A 16976-nucleotide genomic window follows, 5' to 3' on the forward strand; every position below is an offset into this window, starting at 1 on the left:
CACTATCATACATACATGGGATATAAGAAACTGAATCTGTGCGATTTGTGTATATACAAGTATGAGTATGAGCACCATGCGCAGAAATCCCTGCACTTACACACCTAGGCTGCTATCAATGAGGAGTGTTCTTCTGCGCCGAATGCATTTGGGAAAATCATCAAGCTCCGCTGCTGGCAGCTACCTTTGTAGTTGCAGATCAATGAGGTCCCAGGTGTGCTTGATCGGAGGCAAGTCCGGAGATTGTGCATGCAATGGAAAAACATTTAGGACACGCAGGCTGCTCACAGTAAGGGTATGTGTCCACGTTCAGGATTGCATCAGGATTTGGTCAGGATTTTACATCAGTATTTGTAAGCCAAAACCAGGAGTGGAACAATTAGAGGAAAAGTATAACAGAAACATGTGCACCACTTCTGCATTTATCACCCACTCCTGGTTTTGGCTTACAAATACTGATGTAAAATCCTGACCAAATCCTGATGCAATCCTGAACGTGGACACATACCCTAACACGAGCAACATGTGGCCTGGTGCGGTTGTGTGGAAAAATGCACCTGGTATACTATGGGGAAACAGCGGTACCACTGGTACCATGACCAAATCTAGACAACACCGAGCTGTTAGTGTACCTGAAAAAAAAAAAAGAATAAAGGTGTCCAACTACCAAATGATATGCCATCGTACACCATAATCCTAGGAGTAGGACCAGTGTGACGTTACCTCATGAAGACCTCTTCATGGTGTTGTCTATGTGACCTCCACACCCATTTCCTACTATCACTGTATCTAAAACAACAGCAGAACTCATTTCTGAAGACAATAGACCTCCATTGCAGTCTTGTTCTGCGCCATGATAGCTTTTGATAGCGGTGGTGTGAGGTCCATGGACACCTGTATCTGGATGTCTGGCTCGTAGAACAATGCAAACACCTTCTTATAGTTTATGTAGACTAACCTTTTGATGTCTTAGGCCACGCTCACACCATCAGTATTTGGTGAGTTTTTTACCTCAGTATTTGTAAGCCAAAACCAAGAGTGGAACAATCAGAGGAAAAGTATAACAGAAACACGTCACCACTTCTGCATTTATCACCCACTCCTGGTTTTGGCTTACACATACTGACCAAATAATGAAGGTGGCCTTAGGCTTTTTATGTCATGTCCATTCTCACTAGAGAGAACAGAATGCCTCAATCATGAATGCAGAAATACGGCCATTTTTCAAAAGTGTCCTAAGAGCCATTTCTCAACAAGACGACTCCAATGCCACATGTTCCTCGTGCTACTGTGAGCAGCCTGCATGGCTTAAACATGTTGTGTTACAATGGCGTGCAGCCTCTCTGGACTTGTCTTCCATCATACACTTTTAGAACATCATTGATCGATAATTGCAAAAAGAGCTGCCAGCAGCAGATCTTGATGATTTGCATGCCCAAATGCATTCAGTGTGGCAGAACATTCCTCAGACAACCATTATTAGTAACCTCACTGCTAACATGCCAAGGTGTGTAAGTGCGGAGATTTCTGCACGTTGAGGTCATACATGATGCTGAATAAATGGAGATGGTTTGAAAATTTAGATTCCATTTTTTCATCATTGACACATCATTAACCCGTCTATAGTTCCTGTGATTTCCATAATTCCACACGTTTCCCGACTTGAGAGAGACAGATTTTTCAGTAAAACTTTGCATGAACTGTGATATGTCATGAAGTGAATTTAGCATTTCTTAACATAAGTCAATGCTGTGCAATAAATGTTATTTATTTAGCGCCTGCATATTCTGTGGCACATGTACAAACCATATCGGACATTAGAGGAACATATAATTACAAGAGAAACAAGAGAAGCGAGGGCCCTGATCACAAGAGCTTACAATCTAGGAGGAAATATGCAATCAGAGAGAGAATTTTAGATTTTCTTGATTAATACATTTACACAATGATACTGCCAGATTAATAATCCCATGAGACCAAAGATACCATTTGTGCTGATGAATGAGGGTATGTGCACACGTTGCGGATTCTGCTGCGGATTTTTCCAGAGCGGATTTGGAAAATCCGCAGTGCAAAACCACTGCGGTTTTCACTGCGGATTTCATCGCGGTTTCTTCTGCGGATTTCTCTGCGGGTTTTCAACTGCACTTTCCTATTGGTGCATGTTGAAAACCGCTGCGGAATCCGCAGGAAGAATTGACATGCTGCGGAAAATAATCCGCTGCGTTTCCGCGCGGAATTTTCCGCAGCATGTGCACAGCGGTTTTTTTCCCATAGGTTTACATGGTACTGTAAACTTTGGGAAAACTGCTGCGGATCCGCAGCGTCAAATCCGCTGCGGATCCGCAGCAAAATCCGCAGCGTGTGCACATACCCTGATGCATTTGGGATTTCACCCACTACACATTTAAAGGGAACCTGTCACCAGGCTTTTGCTATCCCTTCTAAAAGCAGCATGATATAATGGCAGAGATCCCAGCGGTGTATCACTTACAGGGCTACTTGCTGCAGTTTTGATTAAATCCCCATTTTCTCTGCTGCAGATCTAGCAGTTCTCTGAATTCTGAGCTCTGTATAACTCCGCCCACACCACTGATTGGTAGCTTTCTGTATACACTGTGCATAGCCAGAAAGCCAATCAGTAGTGGGGGAGGGGGGATTACACAGAGCTCATGATTATGAAGAACTATCTGGCAGCAGCTTTACTAGACCAATAATGATACTGTAATATCAGCAAGAGATTGATTTTTATCAAAACTACAGTAAGCAGCCCAGTAAGTGACACTTCACTGGAATCAGGGTTTCTGCCCCTATATCATGCTGCCCTCAGATTAAGCCTGCTGACAGATTCTTTTCATAAAAAGCTGTCCACTTTTTTTCCAGTTGGAGGTGGCTGATAAACAGAACTGGTCACACAAAATCATGGCAAAATAAGACTAGCGCTACACAGTGACTTTTGCCACCACAGAGGCTGCACACTGCAAAAGTCACACAAAAAAAAAAAAAATCAGAACCGGTTGGCTTTTTTGCGACTAGCTTGTCGCGGGGGTCGTAAAGTGACCCCATTCACTTATATGGTGTTGCAATGTAGCAGCGAAACACAGCGATGTGTGGTCGCACAACTCGTGTCATGACCAAAGTTGCCGGTAGCCCGAGCCTAAAGTGGAGAACCCCTTCTAATATCCTACTTAGGCAATGTCTATCTTTGGGGTACTGTTGTTTCTCTACACACTGCGGCTTTAACTCTACTCTGAAGGGGTGTGCGAGTTAAGACATGGGAACAAATCATTCCCAATCAGGTCCCTAATACTGTTAAAGAAAATACCGCCACAGCCGTCTGGTCCTGTGAAAACCAATTAAGCTGTTTGCTTATCGTGTAATGGTTGCCAGAATACCGCGGGTACCGTTACCTTGTGTCTCTCCTGCTCAGCGGGTTTGTTAGAGGAATTATTTTTACATGTGCAGTCAGACATTCCTAGCGCTTTCTTACAAACAGAAAATTCACTTTAGTTTTCCAACACTTCACATCACCCTGGATTAACCCTTTCTGCTGCTGTGGTGTCCAGACTGACGACGACACAGGGACGTGTGAACATGGCCGTACGGTGGGTTATATATGTAGATTTATAGGTAGTGTTATGGATGCCGACATATTCCACAGAACCATACGCAGGCACAGACCACTTTAGGAGGCAGACACACACACACGCTCACAAAAGCAACTTTCATTTGGATTTCCATTACTCGAACAGGTTTATGGATGGGGCAGAAAAGCAAAAAGGTCCAAATATAGGAAAATAAATGTATGAAAATGCTGTTTTAGAATGAGGACAACCCTGAAATGTCAACAATGCAAGGAAGCAAGAAAAAAATGAATAAAAACGTAATATTAATAAAGGGAATGTGTCAGTGGAAATTCACCCCATGCAAAAAAAAACCAAAAACTATTTATATAACTCCTCAAAAGAAAGGTCCAGTAATACCTTTACATGGCTGAGAAATTAGCACTTGAATTGATATGCAAATGAGGCTAAAGAGCTATCTGTAGATCTAAAGCCTCTGTCACTCCAGCTCTATTCCCCGCCCGGCGCCGCCTCCTCCTCCTGCTTGACTGACAGCCTCTATGGTGTGTGACTTCAAGCAAAGGAGCCGTCAGTTAAGCAAGAGGAGGAGGCATTGGGCAGGGAAAAGAGCTGGAGTGACAGAGGCTTCAGCTCAATTCAAACATTAATTTCTCAGGAACCGAGGAATGGACTGGCCTTGTAAGGCTTGTTTTACACTTGACTTTTTTTTTGTGGCCCGATATTGCGTGCCTTTTTGGCGGGAAAAAAACGGCGGTCCGCAAAACAGGAAGTCACAGCGCACCGCAAAAACAACCTTCCGTTGTTTTTGCGGCACCACTGATTTACAATGGGGGCCGTGTCCGCAAGCCGTGAAAAATATCGAGCAAGCTCGATATTTTTTTCACGGTCGTAAATATGGCCCTCAAGGCCATACAGCGCACCATGAAATTATTGCGGCCCGTTTTTGCAGCCCCATAGAAATCTATTGAGGCCGCAAAATCACGGCAAGTGTAAGAGCAGCCTAATGGTATTTTTCAATGCTGACGCATCTGCTAGGCTGATACCACTGGCGATGTGATGGATGCCACTGTGGGGCATCGGGCACAGCCTCTGTTTAGGGTAAGTGTTGGGAGCGTTCTCCGGTTTCCGTGAGGAGACCAGGGCCTGAAATGTTGGCACTACCACTACATTTCTGGGTGCATCGGCGCCCTGGCTTCTGGGATTTGTGCAGCTCTGGTCGTAGATAAATGACTATAATGAAGCTATAGAATGAGCACGTTATCTAGAGATAGGCGCAGTGCTCGCAGCGGCATCTAAGGGAAGAAATGTGTCCGACTGGAGAGGATAATTACGGAGCAGCGAGGCTTTGTTTCTTCACTGCGCACAGGATGGTGTCCTACTAAGAATAGCTGGTGCTTTTATTAGTGTTATTCCTGGTCCCCCATCCGTGGCCTCCTTATTCCTTTCTTCCCCCCTCACGAGTTGGTATTCCGCTTTGGACATGTTCATTTTTCTCTTTTAGTAAGAAATTTAAAAAGTGGTTTCAAAATGTTATAATGCATCCAATTGTGAAGAAAGAAGCTGGAAACTTTCTGACATCTTCTTACTCGTGTGCCATGTTATAGCGTGCCTAACTCGCTCCCCTCCTCTCGAGTGCCACCAAGAGGTAGCGACCCTGGAACTCTAGGTTTGACCCATTAAAGGGCCTTGAGACAAACCACAGATATCAGCAAGACCAGGTAGTTACCTCTAGGTAGCATTAGAGACACTATATTTCCTATGGAGCAGAGTTAGTTTGGAGCAGACAGTAAGATAATCTCCATTGGTAGCATCAGTATCCCCAAGAACAGCATGTTTAAAGGGGCTTTCCAGTACTTTTATTTTGATGGCCTCTCCTTAGCCTAGGTCACCAATATCAGATCTGTGGGACTGCCGCTGATCAGCTGTTCCTGATGCTGGCGACGGCCGGATGTGATCAGCTGAGGATCTGCACAGTCACACCTATCTGAAGGTAGAAGTGTAGATCTGCAGCACCCCACTGCAGGTAGCATAGCTGACGGAGCTCTGCCGTTCTGCTCCACAACTGATTACATCTGGCTGCTGCCGTCAGCACCGTGAACAACCGATTGGTGGAGGTGCCATCTGATGACATTGATGACCTAGCCTAAAGGTAATTACCACTATAGAAGTAATGGACAATCCATTAAACCAATCGATATTTATCAACACTCTTATGACAGTCCAACGTCCCCCTTCCATGATTGTATTCATTACACTCCCAGGGGCTAATTAAAAAAACAAAAAGTAACCCAAAATTATATTTCCGTTATATCCATAGAGGAAATTTCACTATAAATTTGTCCTTATTTCGTATAATAAATCACACGATCGGCTTCCATGTGGTGTGGGATCGATGGACTCTGTGGTTTCGGGCCATATACTGGCTGCGGCTACGGTCCCATGGGGTATACGGACGGTGATATCCGCAGGCCCAGTAATCAGATGAGGAGCGAGCGGCGACAGAGACGGCACAGGGACGGCCTGGAGTAAGAGAGCGACTAATGGTATATAAATTATTCACAAGTATAGCTGCCTGCGTGCGGCTTTTGCATTATCTTGGACAATCCCTCACTGTATTGCTTCATTATTAATTTTTGCACAAAAAAATGCAAATTTAAGTTAATAGACATTTAAATGGATTACCTACGTTAAAAAAACAACAACTTTATTTTATATTAATATCGTTGGGGAATTTAGAGTTAAAGAAGCACTCCCACCAAACAGTTTACTGCCTAGATCAGTGGAAGGGCCTGTGCACATTTTGCGTATGTGTCGCTTTTTTTCTGCGCAGATTTGTCACAAAACCTAAAGAGTTTCCTGATATCAAGTGAATGAGAATCTAGTTTTTGAGAAACATCACTAACGTCTGAATGAGCCCTAAATGTACATGTAATATAGTGTAAGTATGTTCAGATATGGTCACCGCTGCGTCTTCCAAGCTCCGCACCTCTTCTGGGCCACGTGACTACTATTCGGACCTGCTGGCTCACACCAGGCTCTGTGTGAGGAAGTCGCTCTCACAATGTAAGTCTATGGAACCTTGTTCTGACACTCCATAGACCTCCATTGTAAGACCTCGTTCACACGCCCAGTATTCGGTCAGTATTTTACCTCAGTGTTTGTAAGTCTAAACCAGGAGTGGGTGATAAATAAAGAAGTGGCCCAGTCACGTAGTATATTGCCCAGTCACGTAGTATATTGCCCAGTCACGTAGTATATTGCCCAGTCACGTAGTATATTGCCCAGTCACGTAGTATTTTGCCCAGTCACGTAGTATATTGCCCAGTCATGTAGTATAATGCTCCATTCAGTTATGGCCCCATAGATGCCCCATATAATGCTCCATGCAGTATATAACACTGGTAGTCTGTAGGGGCAGCTAGTTGCTGGCTGAGCTCAGCTCAGGTAGTTCCAGACATCAGTCTGAGGAGGACAGAGGGTCCACGGAGCTGTGCATGCCCTCAGAGCTGCAGCTCCCAGAAAGAGACATTGGAAAGCAGAACTGTATTGCAGCGAGCGTGAAGGAAGTCGAAGCAAAGGAGAGGATACCAGAAGGGGACCAGCCCCGAACAGGCTGTCTCCTTCTGAGGCGCAGAACACCGGTAGCCGGAACACCGAGGGAGTAAGGACCTCTACGCCTTATTTCAGAGACATGCAGGACAGCTAATTGCAGGTTACCTGTCCGCACCTACACCCAGGAGGCACGGTGACACGCCACAGAGCTGGGTTATCTAAGAGACGCTATAAACAGGCTCAAGTCACCAGTCATACGGGTTATGTCCTATCCTATACAGGGGAGAGAGAGAGAGAAACACCACATCTGTGAGACCCTTATGTGAAGCCATAGGCAGTAAGGGACTACACCACCGCAGCGCAAAGGAAGGCTACTGATTTCCACCTGGACAAGGGGACTCTGGACTTGCCTCCAAACCTGCCGGACTCTGCCTGCCCTGTGATCTGGTGCCCTGGACTGTGGATGCTGAAGTCTTCAGTAAAGGTAAAGAGACTGCAACCTTGTGTCCTCGTTCTTCTCTGCGCCTCACACCATCCACCATCTGTACACCGGGAAGCCCTGGGGACATACTTCACCTGAGGGAAGGTATACCATCTAGCTGCCATAACATCACCCAAGCGGACCCCTTAAAGCAGCGTCGGTCACCCTGACCGAATACCACAGGCGGCGTCACGAACATAAACTTTATCCCTTTAAAGACCTTTCCCTTTTATACGGACGTCCCAGGGCCACGGACCGGGTCAGCCACCGTGACATCCCCTTTGAGCCGACCGGACCCGGTACCGAGTACCTCACGGTCCCTGGGGGCGCTCCAGTATTAGGAGCGCCACCTCGGCAGGGACTGAGGCAAATTACCGAGCTGCAAAAAGAAGAGGTCCCCCACAGGGGCATGGCGCTGTAAAAAAATGACAAAGTGATACTACCCTACCAGCACCCACTGGGATCCAGTGCACTCCACCTCATTGTCTCTGCTGACACAAGAAGAGGAGATTTCACTGGTTCACTAGAAGCAGTACCACTGCAGCTTATGACTGGATGCAGCGGTCAAGTGACTAGAGCAGCAGGTAGTCCAGATGTTTTTCTCTTGGCACATGACCATGGGAGCTGGTAGTTGAATATCACTTAATTTGTAATTTTTTACAGAGCCAAGCCCATGGGAAACTTTTCTTTTTTCCTGGACAACTGCTTTAATCGGTTGCACTCAGGGTAGGGACGAAAAGCAGTGTATAGCAGTGTAACATGCGGACACCATGTAAATAACAGAAGATAAATCATGTGGACGGGATGGGTGTGCCAATTATTAATAAGTGATACAATCAGAGTAGAGCCGGATCAGTCCGCACTAGAGTCGGTGTTGTAGCCACAGCTCATTTTAGTGACAGCGGCACAAAAGTAGAAAAATATAGAATTCTAGTGACACCTAGTGGATAAAGTCAGCAGTGCAAAGAAAATAGCCAGAATATACAGAAGTCTGTAGAATTACATTTTGCGCATTACAACAGGCAGTAAAACACTAATTTTCCTGAAAATTATTCCTCCTGACATCTACAGACACATATATGCCCTGTCTTCTCAATGGGCAGAAGGTAAAGTAAATTGTTTCCAGACTCATTTGGCACTCACGTCCTGAGAACAGAAGAAAAATCGGTGGTCTCACAGATATCACTTGTGCCTGGGCCCTGGAGTGCAGGGAGGCTCAAAAGGTCCCATTGGACCATATAAAAAATACTATTAAAGATCTGTTATAGTTGGGGACCTTTTTGTAGATTTTGTATTGGGGTCCTTAAACTTCAAGTCTGCGGGTTTAGCTAACTTTTCTCTTATGCAAAACGTGCACTGATGGTGGGATAGGGACCAGCTAAAGAGTTGCTTAAAAAGCTGACCGCAAACCTAAAAAAAGGGCAAGTATTTATTTAACGTAATTTATATGGAAATTAGAAAGAAAAGAATAAAGTTATGCAATTTCATACTTAGACCATTGCATTGCGTATAATTTAAAACAGTCCACTAGAGGGAGACATTTAACACCTCTTGTGAGTGTGTACAACATGCAATTATTTCTTTATCCACTAGAGGGTGGTATTAAATAAAACTTTCAAAAACAAAGTGTATGCAGACAGTGAGGGTATAAGGAGGCCGGGCTACTGTAAAGGGAGAATGCCCTACAGTATAGGATAAGCCATATGGGCATTAATAGAGACGCATTCACAAAATGGGGTACCAGTCACTTGGATATTACATTAAAGCATTTGAAAACTTATTTTATGAAAGTGAAACCTTGTGTATAATGATCAAAAAGTGCAAGCAATCTGCAGCAGAAAGATTACAGAAAATAACAGAAGCACTCTGCCATTCTGACTGCTGAGGAGGCGGTAGGCAGAATTTCCATAGAAAGTGTGTTAAAATGTTGACTATTCTGGTGATTGATACCCTTAAAGGGAATCTGTCAGCAGGTTTGTGCTATGTAATCTGAGGGCAGCATGAGGTAGGGGCTGAGACACCAATTTCAGGGATGTGTCACTTAATAGGCTGCGTGCTGTTTCCACACAATGAGCATTTTATCACCAGGAGACTATCACTGCCCAGACTAACTCACTCCGCCAAGCCGTGTGACCGCACCCCTTCCTCTGATTAGCAGCTCACTGTCACTATACAATGTACACACAGAGCCTGGTGTAGGCGGGGGGCAGCTTTCTGAGCTCTGCTCCATCTAAAACGGATTGTGTTGCAACTGCTGCACCCAGTAAACTAAATGACACATCACTGGAATCAGGGTCTCTACCCCAACAATATGCTGCTCTCAGATAAGTAAAAACCTGGTGACAAATTCCCTTTAAATAATGATCACTGCACTGAAAATCCTATATACACAATGCAGAGATTACCAGACAGGAGGCTGGGAGAAATATGAGGAGGGGGATAACCCCATTTATGCTCATATATTCATGCAGTGCTGGACAGTGGTGGCATTCATCCTCATCACAGCCCACTATGCACACGTCAGTGCTACGGATGCAGGAGCTCACGGCTGATTATTGCTGTAAATGTCAGCATTTATTAGCCATTACACAGCACTGACGGCCGCACACAGAAGCGACCATTTCCACACTTCCCATCAGCAGATATGTGGACACAGGGGCCCATCGCCATTCATTATTCATACACCCGATTCTTCCAGGGATATAAACACAGGAGCAATAAATCTTTAAAAGTTTGTCGCTCCATCGACAGCACAAACTGAAAATGCAGAGACGTTACAAGTTCCTGTTATATAACACACCTGCCATTAACAGCTGCCATAAACTGACATCCCGCCGCTGAGCTCCCCTGTGTATGCAGGGCTCTGCCAGCCCTACCGCCAACCCAGATACCAGCATGACGCCATGTGCAGATATAGGACACACACCACTACGCCAGCCCTACCGGCAACCCAGATACCAGCAGGACGCCATGTGCAGATATAGGACACACACCACTACGCCAGCCCTACCGGCAACCCAGATAGCAGCCGGACGCCATGTGCAGATATAGGACACACACCACTACGCCAGCCCTACCGGCTACCCAGATAGCAGCCGGACGCCATGTGCAGATATAGGACACCCACCACTACGCCTGCCCTACCGGCAACCCAGATAGCAGCCGGACGCCAGGTGCAGATATAGGACACACACCACTACGCCAGCCCTACCGGCAACCCAGATAGCAGCCGGACGCCATGTGCAGATATAGGACACCCACCACTACGCCAGCCCTACCGGCTACCCAGATAGCAGCCGGACGCCATGTGCAGATATAGGACACCCACCACTACGCCAGCCCTACCGGCAACCCAGATACCAGCCGGACGCCATGTGCAGATATAGGACACACACCACTACGCCAGCCCTACCGGCTACCCAGATAGCAGCCGGACGCCATGTGCAGATATAGGACACCCACCACTACGCCAGCCCTACCGGCAACCCAGATACCAGCCGGACGCCATGTGCAGATATAGGACACACACCACTACGCCAGCCCTACCGGCTACCCAGATAGCAGCCGGACGCCATGTGCAGATATAGGACACACACCACTACGCCAGCCCTACCGGCTACCCAGATACCAGCCGGACGCCATGTGCAGATATAGGACACACACCACTACGCCAGCCCTACCGGCAACCCAGATACCAGCCGGACGCCATGTGCAAATATAGGACACACACCACTACGCCAGCCCTACCGGCAACCCAGATAGCAGCCGGACGCCATGTGCAAATATAGGACACACACCACTACGCCAGCCCTACCGGCAACCCAGATAGCAGCCGGACGCCATGTGCAAATATAGGACACACACCACTACGCCTGCCCTACCGGCAACCCAGATACCAGCCGGACGCCATGTGCAGATATAGGACACACACCACTACGCCAGCCCTACCGGCAACCCAGATACCAGCCGGACGCCATGTGCAGATATAGGACACACACCACTACGCCAGCCCTACCGGCAACCCAGATAGCAGCCGGACGCCATGTGCAAATATAGGACACACACCACTACGCCAGCCCTACCGGCAACCCAGATACCAGCCGGACGCCATGTGCAGATATAGGACACACACACCACTACGCCAGCCCTACCGGCTACCCAGATACCAGCCGGACGCCATGTGCAGATATAGGACACACACCAGTACGCCAGCCCTACCGGCTACCCAGATAGCAGCCGGACGCCATGTGCAGATATAGGACACACACCAGTACGCCAGCCCTACCGGCTACCCAGATACCAGCCGGACGCCATGTGCAGATATAGGACACACACCACTACGCCAGCCCTACCGGCAACCCAGATACCAGCCGGACGCCATGTGCAGATATAGGACACACACCACTACGCCAGCCCTACCGGCAACCCAGATAGCAGCCGGACGCCATGTGCAGATATAGGAGACCCACCACTACGCCAGCTCTACCGGCAACCCAGATACCAGCCGGACGCCATGTGCAGATATAGGACACACACCACTACGCCAGCCCTACCGGCAACCCAGATAGCAGCCGGACGCCATGTGCAGATATAGGAGACCCACCACTACGCCAGCCCTACCGGCAACCCAGATACCAGCCGGACGCCATGTGCAGATATAGGACACACACCACTACGCCAGCCCTACCGGCAACCCAGATACCAGCCGGACGCCATGTGCAGATATAGGACACACACCACTACGCCAGCCCTACCGGCAACCCAGATAGCAGCCGGACGCCATGTGCAGATATAGGAGACCCACCACTACGCCAGCTCTACCGGCAACCCAGATACCAGCCGGACGCCATGTGCAGATATAGGACACACACCACTACGCCAGCCCTACCGGCAACCCAGATACCAGCCGGACGCCATGTGCAGATATAGGACACACACCACTACGCCAGCCCTACCGGCTACCCAGATACCAGCCGGACGCCATGTGCAGATATAGGACACACCACTACGGGCAATGTGTACGTGGGACCGGACACACAAAGCATACGTGTATATACAGTAATGGGCAAACGTTTAGGCAGGGACGAAAAAACACTGCAAAGTCAGATAGCTTTAAAAAATAGACATGTGAATAGTTTATTTCTATTATAGTCAGGTGTGTAATGAGTTACACCAAACCGGTGATAATGATCATTTTCATGTAAGTTTAAAACAAAGTTATCTACTGAAACAGAATCAGCTGTGTGAAAAGCTTAAAGGGTTGTTTGGCGCTAGCGTACAAGTCTGCAGTCAATCTATGCGACTCCAGACTTCTGCGTCCTGACAGTATGAGCACTGCGCACTGGGAGCGAGCGGTCATTTGTCACAAGTACATGATTCGCCTACTTCTGGTCACATTCTGACTAGATTTGTCCGGACTCGCTCAATACACTTGCATTGAGCGAGGTCGCACATATCTAGTCGGCACGTGACCGCATGTATGCACATCACACGCTTATGGTCAAGCGCCCACCGCCGGCACTAGAAAATCCTCACAACACAGTGTGCGCACTGTGAGGGGCCACAAGTATGCAGTCACAGAGTGACTGCAAATAACAAAAGACTGACTGGCACTTCCAAGCTAATGTGATCAGGTGCCAACTAGGAGCAGCCACCTCCATATACGATATACAAAAAAAGTTGCACTCTGTAGTGCTAAAGCATGTAGGCATGGAATATATGAAATATGGATAGCAACACTGCTTTGGATAATAGGAAAAAATTGAAACGCTTAGCACATAATTTTCTCCAATTTATGCATGCCCAGCAACCAACGACAAGGTGGTCTCACGCTGCTGGGACCCTACGTGTCTGGTGTGAATACCTCTCTTAGGCCAAATTATGTGCTCAGCATCTTAAACAGAGGTATTCATACTAGACACGTAGGGTTCCAGCAGCATGAGACCACCTTGTCGTTGGTTGCTGGGCATGCATGAATTGGCCAAATTATGTGCTAAGCGTCTCAATTTTTTCTTATTATCCAGAGCAGTATTGCTATCCATATTTCACATATTCCATGTGTACATGCTTTAGCACAACAGAATGCAACTTTTTTTGTATATTGTATATGGAGCTGGCTGCTCCTAGCTTGCACATGTTCACATTAGCTTGGAAGTGCCAGTCAGTCTTTAGTTATTTGTATATTAGCTATCTGAATGAGCACTCCGCCCTTCAGTATGTGGTAGTTTTAATTACAGCAGGATCCTACCTACCCATAAATACAGGCTTCTGAGAGAGGCATGCACGTTTACCCAGGAATTCACACTTCAGCCTAAGAGAGGTATTCACACTAGACACGTAGGGTCTCAGCAGCATGAGACCACCTTGTCGTTGGTTGCTGGGCATGCATGGGCCAAATTATGTGCTACTGTAAGTGTCCCAATTTTTTCTTATTATCCAGAGCAGTATTCATATTTCATATATTCAATGTTTACATGCTTTAGCACGACCGATTTAATTTTTTTTTGTACAGAGTGACTACAGACTTGCAGCCTAAGGCTGGACAAACGCTTTGAAGAGGACTTTTCACCAAATTTTTCATGTTGAACTGAACACACCATGTAATAGTGGGTGCATAGCATATTCGCGATCGCAATCAATTATTCAGCACATAATGACGTTACTTAGTTCAATTCAAGTCGGTGTTAGATATTTTTCACTAGGGGCGTGTACTTCTGCCTCCTGTATGGCGCTGACCAATCATAGGTAGTCAGCAACATAGAAGTGCATCAGGGTCACATGACCAGAGTACACAGGTCCTGCCAGTCAGAGTGTGCAGCCTAAACAAGCACTTAAGCTATATTATACAGCACAGCGGGGCAGAGAGATTCACTAGGGGGGAATAGCTTCAGAGCAGTCACACCAAATAATTGATTTGATTTAGATTTTAGTTTTGTTCATTTTCCATTTTGTTGGTGGATAAAAACAAAAAACATTTCTATTCTTGAAAGCATTCTCGTTCTGCAGCATTTTTTTCATACTCGTTTAATACTTTTGAACAGCGCTGTATGATATATACATACACGAGTACAGGATGTATACACATACACAGTAATATAGTGAAAATGGTCTATTAGGAGCTGGTCCTTTCAATGAAGTTGCTAATACTTATGGAAAATTAAAAAACTAAGAATTTGCTGCAGAAAAATTTGGTCTATTTTTGTGATGGTTGTCTGTAAATGTTTTCAACACCACTCCCCAGAATTGTGTGCACTCTCTCATACAGACATGTGTGGGACAGCTCCATCTGCTTTCCATTGGTCTTCTAATGGAATTTCAGAGCATACACTTAGGCCTATGGACCTCCTTATGGCTCTGTATGTAGGGGGTCCGCGTACAGTGATGGACATTTATCATTGCGTTTGCACCAACATTTTCCTGCAAATTGTGACTATTCAAATTATGACTTTTTAATTTTGTTAATACTGAAGCTAAGTTTATCAATATTTTACTCCATTTAGCCAAGCATTTTTAGTATAATATGCCAAAACTTAAAAAAAAAAAATAGAAGAAAAGGGGAGTTAAAATTTTGTTATGAAGCCCAAATTATGAATGCATTTCTACAATAAGTCGCAAAAAAAGTTATATATTTTAGACAGGAAAAAGCGGTCATAAAAAAAGGCATGGAATATATACCGTATATAGCCATTTTTTACCCATGTATAGAAAGTTGTAATTTGTACAAAAAAACAGAGTGAATTGTGTGTGACACATCGCTCTCATCCAAGATTAAACAGAGTACCGCCTTCATTAATAAGCTGTAGTGTTGTAGTTTGCACCAAAATGGATCATTGAAAGGAACCTGACGGCTGGTACGTGCTGCCTGATCTATGGGCACCATGTATGATCTCAGCCAGGTATGTGTGGCTCTGAAATGCTGAGAAAATGAAGAGAAAAAGTTTAAAAGTCGAGCCACACGGGAGACTTGTTGGGACAGGCGGGTGGGTCCCTGCCCACTCATCTGGAGGGACAGCTCTCTCCCTGTGTGCCTAGAGAGAGACCTGTCACTCCAGCGGAGTGGGCGGGGAGAAGCCACTGGGGACTGAGCAGCACAGGATACTCATTGGGACAGGCGGGTGGGTCCCTGCCGCTGGGGACTGAGCAGCACAGGACACTCGTTGGACAGGCGGGTGGGTCCCTGCCCACTCATCTGGAAGGACAGGTCTCACCCTGTGTGTCTAGAGAGACACCCGTCACTCTAGCGGAGCAGGCGGGGAGAAGCCGCTGGGGACTGAGCAGCAAAGGATACTCGTTGGGACACGCGGGTGGGTCCCTGCCCACTCATCTGGAGGGACAGCTCTCTCCCTGTGTTTCTACAGAGACCCGTCACTCCAGCGGAGCGGACGGGGAGAAGCCGCTGGGACCCACTTGTCTGACTAATCTCCTGTGCGGCTCGGTCTGGCGGCACTTAAATGGTTTTTCTCTGAAATTCACCAACACGTCAGTGTCAAGCATACCATACAGCCAGGGTCCGATACATGCCGCCTGTGGATCGGGCCTCATGTGTCAGGTTGCAACATTTCATAAATATTCAGTTGAAAACCCGCTATTGTTTGAGAAATGTGAACCACTATCTGAGAAATATAAGTCGGCCGCCTATGGATCTAACTGCAGGGACTTGGTGCAATCGTTACAGATAGCAGAAAACACTTGGTGACAATGTATAAGACCCATGAAGGGATGCGCACATTCCTACACACGCTGGTGCTAACAGTATCACAGTATACACGGCTCAGTGTGCTTCAGCCATAATAGAAAAACCTGCAAACATCAACTATCTTCCTGCCTAGGTTTGGTCTGCACAGATAGCAGCAGCCTTCATGTGAACTTGAGCTTATCTCCAGGTCTTAGGCAGCGGGGTGACACATCAAGTAACCAGCGTCAGCTACGAGGACGCCCGTCCCAGCCGGGAACACATTCTCTGTATACATTATGGATGACATTATTTTGTTAGAGAAAGGTGTTGTTTCAATGTGCAAAAATGCAACGTGACTCTAAAAACAAACAATTTTGTAATTTACCAGTTATTAAAGGGATCTGTCAGCAGGAACAACCCTCCTAAGCCGTCCATAAGGGCATGTGGGGCATAGGAAGCGGAATAAAATGATACCTTGATATCTGCCATCCGGGACATGTAATGACAGACAGTCCTCTCTCCTGGACTACAAGTCTAACACTGGTAACGAGAACTGGCATAATAATCTCTGGAGGCAGACTCTCAGGGAGAGCTCATTTACATATTAAAAAAATAAATGGATTTCTATAGCATAAAAATATCAGATCGCAGAGATTAAGCAATCATTTTATTCAACTTTCTGTGA

General features: G+C 46.5%; 1 protein-coding gene across 5 annotated transcripts in view; it reads right to left on the minus strand.

Moving 5' to 3' along the window:
* Positions 1-16976, minus strand: part of TFDP2 (transcription factor Dp-2) — a 77898-nt gene that overhangs the window by 33750 nt on the left and 27172 nt on the right. The window contains exon 1 of one of the 5 annotated variants that reach the window (XM_077291213.1): positions 10418-10436. The exons of the other annotated variants lie outside the window; for them this stretch is intronic. The gene's annotated coding sequence lies outside the window, so the exon portion shown is untranslated. Of the gene's footprint in view, positions 1-10417; positions 10437-16976 lie in introns of those variants that run through there. 5 annotated transcript variants of the gene reach the window in all.

This window comes from Ranitomeya variabilis, chromosome 2 (assembly GCF_051348905.1).
Source record: "Ranitomeya variabilis isolate aRanVar5 chromosome 2, aRanVar5.hap1, whole genome shotgun sequence".
In the NCBI taxonomy this organism is placed as follows: domain Eukaryota; kingdom Metazoa; phylum Chordata; class Amphibia; order Anura; family Dendrobatidae; genus Ranitomeya; species Ranitomeya variabilis.